The 10,247-nt window shown below is 42.7% G+C and overlaps 1 protein-coding gene across 1 annotated transcript in view; it reads left to right on the forward strand.

Moving 5' to 3' along the window:
* The window catches only part of acp6 (acid phosphatase 6, lysophosphatidic), a 53,281-nt gene that overhangs the window by 10,034 nt on the left and 33,000 nt on the right, over positions 1-10,247 (forward strand). The gene's annotated exons all lie outside the window — the stretch shown is intronic.

Raw genomic sequence — 10,247 nt, forward strand, 5'->3', positions numbered from 1 at the left:
TTTTTGCTTTTTAACACACTTTTTTTTTGGGGGGGGGGGTATTCTCCCCTTTCACCTATTCCACAATCCACTGCATGGTTGGGAACTTCAGGTGGCCAGCCCCAGGCTGCTGATAATGGTACAAAAAACAATATTGGGCTGTGTAATCAGTTTCGATGTTCAAATGTCAGATGTTCAAATATTATGATGTTCAAATATTACTATAGGTTTGCATGGTCTCACAGATTTTTTCAAGATTAATACTGCTTGAAATGATTGCACATTTACAATTTGTCATCAATATAAATTTGTCATCAGTGTTCAGATATCAGATGCAAGCTGAAATGTGATTGTTTTTATATGTCTAGTTACTGGTTCCATGGTATTTTTTCGTCAGCACAGAAGCTTTTAATCAGTCATCCTTATATTATCGCCCATACAGCCCTTTCACATTCTCTCTCTGCATTGTTTACACGAAATGCATGTTCCAACCACTCAGCACTATAAACTCTGGCCAACAACATTAACAGTGTACGTTTACACCGATGACACATTGTAAATTTCGAGTAGTAAATCTTGGGGGGGGGGGGGAATCTGTGAGACCATGTCAACCTGCAATAATATTTGAACATCAAAACTGATTATATAGCCCAGTATTGGTTTTTGTACTATTATCAGCAGCCTGGGGCTGGCCAGTGGAAGTTCCCAACCATGCAGTGGATTGTGGGATATGTGAAAGGGCCGAATATGTTTCACATGTTATTTCATAGTTTTGATGTCTTCAGTATTGTTCTACAATGTAGAAGAGTCGTCATAATAATCTCATCTCATTCTCATCTCATTATCTGTAGCCGCTTTATCCTGTCCTACAGGGTCGCAGGCAAGCTGGAGTCTATCCCAGCTGACTACGGGCGAAAGGCGGGGTACACCCTGGACAAGTCGCCAGGTCATCACAGGGCTGACACATAGACACAGACAATCATTCACACTCACATTCACACCTACGGTCAGTTTAGAGTCACCAGTTAACCTAACCTGCATGTCTTTGGACTGTGGGGGAAACCGGAGCACCCGGAGGAAACCCACGCGGACACGGGGAGAACATACAAACTCCGCACAGAAAGGCCCTCGCCGGCCACGGGGCTCAAACCCAGACCTTCTTGTTGTGAGGCAACAGCGCTAACCACTACACCACCGTGCCGCCCGTCGTCATAATAATAATAAAAATAATAATAATGAGTAGGTGTCACCTTTTGACTGGTTCTGTACTTCTTAATAATAACAAACAATCATTCATTCACCTTCAGTAACTCCATCCTGATCATGGGCTACAGTGGATCCAGGAAAACTGGGTATGACGTGGTAACATGCCTTGTATGGGATACCAGTCTATTGCTGGACACCATGCACACACATTTATACACTCATTCACACCTAGGGACAATTTGTCTTCATCAGTCCACTTAATGGCATGTTTTTTGGGGGAGACAGAGGAAACCCATGGACAACAGAGATGCCACAGAGACAGTCCCAGCCCTGAGCTCAGGATCAAACCCAGGAACCTGGAGCCATGAGGCAGCAAAGCTACCAAAGCATAATAACCTTCATATCATCTTATTTAGAAGCAACTGTCAGGGTTTCCAGCACACTGTGCAGCTACATAAAGGACATAGGTTCATGTACGCACCATGTTTACATTTAAAATTGAATGAATGACAAAGGTCAAATGAATAAAACTAGGACAGTCGAAAAGCGCAGACCTCTGGCACGGGGAAATGAAAAAGTGAAACTAAATGCATAGATCCATCGCGTGACTCAGATCTGCTCCAAAAGTTAATGGGTTCTACCTTGGTCCGTGCTACATCCTTCCACAAAGTTTCCGAGAAATCAGGTAGGTTTTGTGCAATCCTGCTTACAGACCGCACCTAAAACATAACTTCCTTGGCGGAGGTAACAATGATAAAAAGTAAAAGAATACAAAGAAAATGTGAGCCTTTCTAGGAGATAAAACACACATAGTAAACTAAAATGTTCAGGGCACAATAAGACAATGCAAACGAGTCACTGGGTTGGTGGAAAAGCAAGGTGGAACACAGGTTTATTGTTGTTTTACAATGTGGAAGCATGGAGTGGAGAGGGAGAAGGTTCTACAGTTTGTTTTGGGTCAGTTAGGAAATTTCCATGATGCAGGGATGTGATTGTTCCGCGAATTCGCGGAATTCCGCTTTTTTTCACCTCAAAATAAAAAAAAAAAATTTTTCCGATTTTTCGCTCAAAAATCCGCATTCATATCCTATTCATTCCGACTTTCAGTAATTCCGTCATTGAGATGAAACGAGGTACGTGATTGGCCCATCGCTCTGTAACAACCAATGAACGCACTTGTTAGATAGCTGTACGTAAGCTCGCTTCAAACAAAGGTGGGGTTTACATTAGACCGTATCAGCGGATCATCAGATTAACGTTTTTAAAACGATTAGTGTGCACACAGCAACGCCAATACACGATTCGCGTGCACACAGCAACGCCAATACACGGATATGCTCGGCTCAGCAGGCATCCTGCACTCCAAATCACTCCGCCCTGAACAGCGAGTGCCCTCTGGAGGGTGCGCACTCTGGCCCTGCGCAGCTCACAGAGCACGCGAGTGTAGTGCACAAGCAGTGATTCGGGACTGAGACGCTGTGTGTGTGATCTTTGTGCATATCGGGCATGCGCGTCACTTACCACTTGCAAGTGGAAGGATGGCAAGCCTAAAGACAATCATAACTACACAATGGGCAGTATTTGCATCAGTATTTGCAGTATTTTCATACTTTTATACTCTTTAATGAAAGGTGATACAAGGCGGAAGTCCGTGCCGTTTTTCAGCAGTCGTGTCACATGACCAACGCCAGCGAACCAGGAAGGTGGATGTCACAGTGACGTTGTCCAATGACGGCGCCAGCTAGAGCTCAGCACAGCGTATCCGCATATTCTCAATGTTTACACAGCACCGGACCAGACACGATCTGGATTGAATACGTGGACGCTGGCGGATTCCCGTTTCCAGGCGTTTTAATGTAAACGGACAGTGCATCCGCGAAGAAAACGAGACAGATACGGTCTAATGTAAACTTGGCCAAAGAGTTGAAAGATGGCAGCCTCCGTGATCGAGCGTAAAGATGCACCTGATCATCAGTTTGGTGTGTGTGTTTTTAAAGTAAATAAACATGGGGAAGAAGAAAAAACAACCCAGCTCATTTCTTTCCCCATAATAAACCTGTGAGTGGTGATGGTGTCACTGCACGTGCGACAGTTGGGTATGTTTTCGCGGGGTGACGAAGGTTGCCGTGGCAACGGGGCCTCGCGCCATCTGTTGCTTCCTGGATGCGCATGCGCACGCTATGAAAGCTGTGGCGAAAAGGTTAGCATCGGAGGCTAAACCTTCTGAGGAGAAAAGAAGGGGCGGTTTTTATTTCAGTTTGTTTTAGTTACGTCCGAAGAAACAGCAGTTTAAATCACGGCTCTAGTTTACAAATCAAAATGGTTACTCAGTGAAAACAAAACAAAAAAGCTAGAGAGAGGGGGAGCGGTGTAGAGAGAGGGGGAGCGGTGTAGAGAGAGGGGGAGCGGTGTAGAGAGAGGGGGAGCGGTGTAGAGAGAGGGGGAGCGGTGTAGAGAGAGGGGGAGCGGTGTAGAGAGAGGGGGAGCGGTGTAGAGAGAGGGGGAGCGGTGGGAGTTTAACCTGGGAAAGTGAGTCTGTGAGGCGGCAGTGATGCTTGACCCCTCCCGCCTCCTCTCACTTTACCTCAGAGTCTCTGCCAACTTCATCACAGATTATTTCACCTTTTTCACTCGAAGTTAGTTTTAATTTTCGCTCAAAACTTTTCCCACAGCGTGGATGTAAGGTAATCATACACAATTTTGATTTGTTTATTCAATATTAAAATGTTAGTGCAAATAATACATACTTGCCAACTTTTCAAAATTCTCATGAGGGAGAAAAGTGCATGAAAGACATTTTCAATTGGCCGAGGGTCTGATGCGCGGTTGAAATGATAAAAACAGTGGAGCCCAATTAATTGCAAACACATTTTTTGTGAATGTTGTTTAGTGAAAAAGTGATTTTTATTCTTGCATATGAAAATCCTCAAGTGAGTGAACACTGTACAGTTCTGTATATGAGTCAATTTCACAGAAAACTTTTTTTTTTTTTGTCCGGACGTGTGTTTACATTTTGAGATTTCTAAAACCTTTTTAAGGTCTCGTATGATAAAACATTATCAGTTCTACCTTGCATTTCAAAATTTGACTACTTTGGTTCATAAATGTGTATTTTGTAGCAAATTTGAGCAAAAATGGCTGTTCCACTGAAAAGAGACTTTTTTTCAGACATGATTCTTAATGTTAGACAAAGGTGGAATTGAAACTTTTTCATGTTCAACGACAAGACTGTGGAAACCACAATGGACATATGATGTAACAAATTGAAAATGCCATTAAGAAAATATATTTTTTCGATGTTTTGTTAATTTTTGTACCTGTCCCAGAGGTTTGTGTCAGTTCTGTTACCGGGATTAATCACATAACAAAAATAAATGCTCCCGAAAGCTATTATTGAAATTATTTGTTGCCAAGGATCTACATATTCTCACCTTTTATATGGATGGCAGAATGAACGGAATCTGAGAATATTTACTTAAAAATTTCAGTTTTGGTAAGTAGTCTATGCATGACTAATTTTTTTGTGTCAATCCTGTTACCCTGTCTAAACAGGGTGTGCAGTAACTTAATCAAATATTAGAAGTTGCCATACATAAGAAGCAAACCGGGAGACTACCAGGAGCAATAGAGTTTAATAAATAATGGTGGATGAATTCTTATGTTGCATCATGTTTGTTTGAAAAGGCACATTTAGGTATGTTCAACTTCTACAGTAATTGAAAGTATAAATTTTGTTTTTCCTTATACAATTTTCTATTTATTCTAATGCAGATTTAATTTAGAATGACATTTTTAGGTTTCATGTTTTGGCTTTTTGTCAGTTAAGAATCATTGAATGTACTATAGGGGCTCAGAGTTGCATGTTGACCATTAAATTGGCTTGAATTTGTTAATCATGACAAGTTTTTTCTTGTGTGTTTGCTTGCCATTTTAGTACAATTTTTAAGTCCGAAAACCCCAGAACCCAGGAGCTTCGGGGGGCTTTGCCCCCCTTGTCCCCCCACCAGGGCGCTGCCCTGGACCAGCTGGGGGCCTGCGGCCCCCAGACCCCCGGCTAAAATTTTCAGATAATTTCACCAGCCCCAAATCACATCCCTGATGATTGCTTTGATTGAATGACTGTTGCAATCCCTCATACAGCAGATACTTTTATTCGCATTGCTTGCAGTCAAATGCCAGTGTATATACTATCTGTGTCTGACCACCTCAGGGAAACCCACCCTAATGTGAGGTGTCTCTCAGTGTTCTTGATGTAGTTTGCATTGCCAGACTTCAGAGGTTTGAATATTGTCAGCAGCAACACCCGGGTGGATTTGAATGCATTGCGTCTGGAGTGTAGCTTCGTAATCAGGTTCAAACTTAACACAAATAACAATTGCAAATATTGTGTTGTATTATTATACCACCCGCTCCGAAGGGGGGGGTACTGGTTTTTTATTTTTTATTTTTTAACCTCTGTCCATCCGTCCGTATCTCCATATTTCCGTCTGTCCGAAACACCCTTTTTCTCAGCACCCACAAATAGTAGCCACTTGGTACCAAACTTCAGCTTGGGGTTCGATACCGTGTATGCCGTTTTCAGGTCTGTCGCACATCGACTTCCTATTTACCAACTGAATGTATTTACAAAACATATAGGGTAGATTTACAAAATTTTCGTAACACTTTTCTTAGCAACTACAAATCACAACTGCTTAGGGCTGGGAATCGATCCAGATTTCCTGGATCGATTCGATTCCGATTCATAAGGTCACGATCCGATTCGATATCGATTTACTTAGATATTGCTGGATTGTCACTTTAAAGTAAAAACTGTCCTTATTGAGAGGAACAGCCCAATATGTGTTTGTGCATGTAATTTAACACCAAATGCCTTCTCCAGTGCAGTTTGATTCACCGCAGGTTTAGCTGAAACTGTGTTGGCATGGTGCCTGGATAAGTGGTTACTATATTTTACCTCTATGTGGCACAGTTTGCACACTGCTTTTGTTCTGTCGACTTCGTCTCTGTCCTCGTAACGTTTGAATCCAAAGTAATGCCATACATCAGCTTTCAGGCCAGGCGGTGATTTTAGCTGTGCAGCTTCAGCCATCTCGCGTTCTTAAGTTTCGGTTTCGTTTGCCGGCACCCGCTTTTTATAGCGGTCCTTGCGCGGTCGAGAAAATAGTACCTATAGCCACCTGCAAGAGATCGATCCACACATTTTTGAATCGATCTCGTATTTTTTGAACGTGAATCGATATCGGATCGTGGATCGATCTTTTGAACCCAGCCCTACAACTGCTTGATATTTGGTACCGAGCTTCAGCTTGGGGTTCTATACCTTGTATACCGTTTTCAGGTCTGTTGCACATCAACTTCCTATTTGCCGATTGAATGTATTTACGAAACATATAGGGTGGATTTTTGACGCTATTTCAAGAAGCAAAATGCTATTTCAAAATGACAGTTTACCAGGATGCTATTTGAAATCTCTGGGAAGAATATTGCTCTTTACTTCCTTGTTTCAGGGTTAATTATTTGTTGAAGTCAACATTCATAAGGCCATTATTAAAAAATGTTCTGTTTCCGGTCCACCGGCCGGGTGAGTGCTGTTTGTGCGGTTGAATTTTTTTTTTTTAACGCCGGTTTTTCGACATTTTTTGGGGGTTTGTAAATCTAAAATCAAACTTGACATTTACGCATTCCCAGGGCTTTCCACTAAGGCTCATACTAGCCAGCCATGACAAATAAGTAGCCAGCCGGGGGGAGTAAACACAAAATAAACTCCTGTGCATGCAGTTCCCAGGATTAAATGTATTTTCCACAGACTATTTATTTATTCACTTTACTCAAATACAAAGTAAAATGGCAGTAAATCTTTTCTTTTCTTGCATATTGCATCATGAGGCGTTCCTGGCTTGTAAATCTCTTATTTTCGGTGCATGACACATTCACGCAACTGAGCATGCTATGAATTAACAACAACGGTCTGCAGTGGGGCTACACAATTACACACTCAGCAAACATTTCTCCATTTGTGTATGAAAATACACTCCAACCACTCAGTTTGGTTTCATTTACAACCAACGGTGTCTTTTGATGCCAGCACATAATCGAACGAGAGAAGACTGGTTTACCGGAGACAAAATAAGCGTCATCTCTGCTTCTGTTCCCTCCGACAGCCCCGACACACTACTGCCTCCGCCGAGTGCGCGCGCACTCTGAACTGAATCAGCTCTGCGCATGCGCCATACGGCACAAAAAAATGGCAGCCACCATGAAGGAAGGAGATCCGGAGTTTTCAAACATTTGCTTAAGTGTGAAATCGCAAAATGGTATTCTAGCGAACAACAAAATAGTAAAGATTCAGAAAAACAAATCATTCAGTGATCATTTTAATAGTGTAATTTCATCTGAACTAGGCCTAACGGTCGATTTAGAACTACAAAAAGTCCGTGTGTCGGACATTTTAAGTACCTTTGTAAAAGTTTTGCAAATGTTGCAGTCAGCATTTAAAATGCTAACTTAAAGTTTTTGTACAAGTTTCAGTTGATTAAACTGTCATTTTATTAAATGTGTCTGCTTTTGTAATAAAGTACTGAAAGAAAAAGCAAACACAGCATTGCGATTTCTTATCCATCCATAAAAAAAAAAAATCCCTCCCTCCCAACTGAAATTTTTTTGCTCACCCGGTGGACAGGAAACGGATTTTTTTTTAAAGGATGGCCTAAGAAGTGTCCTATTCCTTCAATTGCTTGCATTCTGATATAAGCGAGAGTGGGGGGGATATGTAAGTGAGCAGTAGCTCACAGTTGAACTTGTTTATTCTATAAATTGAATGTTAATCACTGTGCCTACCAAATTGTCTGGGTGACTAATACCCCTTTTCCACTAAATCAGTTCCAGGGCTGGTTTGGGGCTGGTGCTGGTTCACAACTCGTTCAACTTGCGAGCCAGCTGAGAACCAGTTTGCTTTTCCATAGCTCGCGGTGCCACGTCATTACGTCACTGCATACGTCATCACGTTGCTGTATACGTCAGTTACGTCGCTACGTTTACTTAAACCTTGGTGCAAATATCGAAGCAAAAACAACACGGAAGAAGCAGCAACAGCAATAATAATAATAATAATAATGGATGACTTCGCGTTTGTACAGCTGCTGCTTCTCGTCGGTTAAAAATGGCGATCTTTCGCAGTCTTGTTATTGTTGTTGGTCTTAACAACTCCGCCCCCCGCTGACGTAAGCGGTTCTTTCCTCTGGCCCAGCAGAGAGTTGGTGCTAGCCTGGAACCGGTTTTTCTGGCCCCAGAGCCAGTTCTTTGTCAGTGGAAACAGAAAACCTGGTTCCAAACTAAGCACTGGCCCCGAACCAGCCCTGGAACTGCTTTGGTGGAAAAGGGGCATAAGTCATCTGGGTAGTCTTATCAGAACGCTGATGTTGCAACAGGATTATTTTGAAGGTAACATTCTTTTTCTTGACATCTGTGTACCAGCATTGGTATTCAGGTTGGCCAAGGCAATACTTACTGGCTTATCGTACAGATACTGCAGTATCTCTCAGGTGATGTTTCGCCTTGTTTTGGCATCTTGAATGATTCTGGTCTTTCAGTCAGCCTCTGCATCTCAACAAGTGCACTTTATTAGAAACACTTGTACGAATTCATACAATTTAACAAGCAGCACAATGGATATCATCATACAGATACGGGTCATGAGCTTTGGGTAATATTCACATCAGCTATAAAGGCCTCTGCATGCTCTTGCGACAAGGCTTTCGCAGATAGCTTTTCGCAGACGGTTGTAATTTATCGTTGAGCGGGGCGTAATAGGCATGCGCGATGTTATTCACCGGCACAACGCAAGGGGGCGCGAAGTCGCTAGGAGTAGCTGGTAGGTGTGGTTAGTGGAGTGTTTATCCTCCGGTTACTTATAATGACTAGAACTTTTTTTTTTATAATGACTAGAACTGGAGTCGTATAGATGTACGTACTTCCTCAATCAACCGCTCTTCATGCTGCTCCATCTTCGCTCGTGTTTTTAAAAATGCCGGTCGTGAAAACAAAACAAACCGGGAAAGTAGGGAAGCGGAAGTGCGTGTACAGCGGATGTAGAGTGGACCAATCAGAGCCCTCTTGTCTGCGACGCTGTCTGCGAGGCTTCTGCGGTGGTCACAATTTTTGGGAGGTGCGCGCAGAGCGTCTGCGAAGGTGGGGGGGCTACGCAGACACTGTCTGCGACGCTATCTGCAAGGACTGCGTTGTCAGCATAAATTGGCCTTAAGAATGGATAAAAATGAGATCAGTGATTTTGACTGTGGTATGATTGTTGGTGCCAGACGGGCTGGTTTGAGTATTTCTATAACTGCTGATCTGCTGGAATTTTCACATACGACAGTTTCTAGAGTTTACCCAGAATGGTGCAATAATGAAAAACCAACAGTGAGCGTCATTTCTGTTGACAGAAACACCTTATTGTTAAGAGAGGTCAACAGAGAATGGCCATACTGGTTCAAGCTAACAGAAAGGTTACATTAACTCAGATAACTACTCTGTAAAATTGTGGTGAGCAGAAAAGCATCTCAGAATACACAACGTCAAACCTCGAGGTGGATGGCAGGAGACCGTGTCTGGTTCCACTTCTGTCAGACAAGAACTAAAAGCTGAGGCTGCAGTGGGTACAGGCTCATCAAAACCTGACAGCTGAAGACTAGAAAAATGTAGCCTGGTCTGATGAATCTTGGTTTCTGCTGAGGCGCACATATGGTAGGGTCAGAATTTGGCTCCAGCAGCATGAATTGATGGGCCCAACCTAGTTTGTGTCAACAGTCCAGGCTGGTGGAGGTGGTGTAATGGTGTGGGGAAGGAAATAAATATATAATTTTTTTTCCTTTTCACACTTTGGGCCCGTTAATATTAATCAGTCATCACTTGAATGCCACGGATTATTTGATTATAGTTGCTGACCATGTCACTCTTGTGGATCAGGGCGGTGTCAGCAGTAATGCGGGCATTGTACTGGTCTGTCATGGTGAAGAGGGAGCTGAGCCAGAAGGCAAAGTTTTCAATTTACCAGTCAGTCT

Source organism: Neoarius graeffei, chromosome 9 (assembly GCF_027579695.1).
Source record: "Neoarius graeffei isolate fNeoGra1 chromosome 9, fNeoGra1.pri, whole genome shotgun sequence".
Taxonomy (NCBI): Eukaryota; Metazoa; Chordata; class Actinopteri; order Siluriformes; family Ariidae; genus Neoarius; species Neoarius graeffei.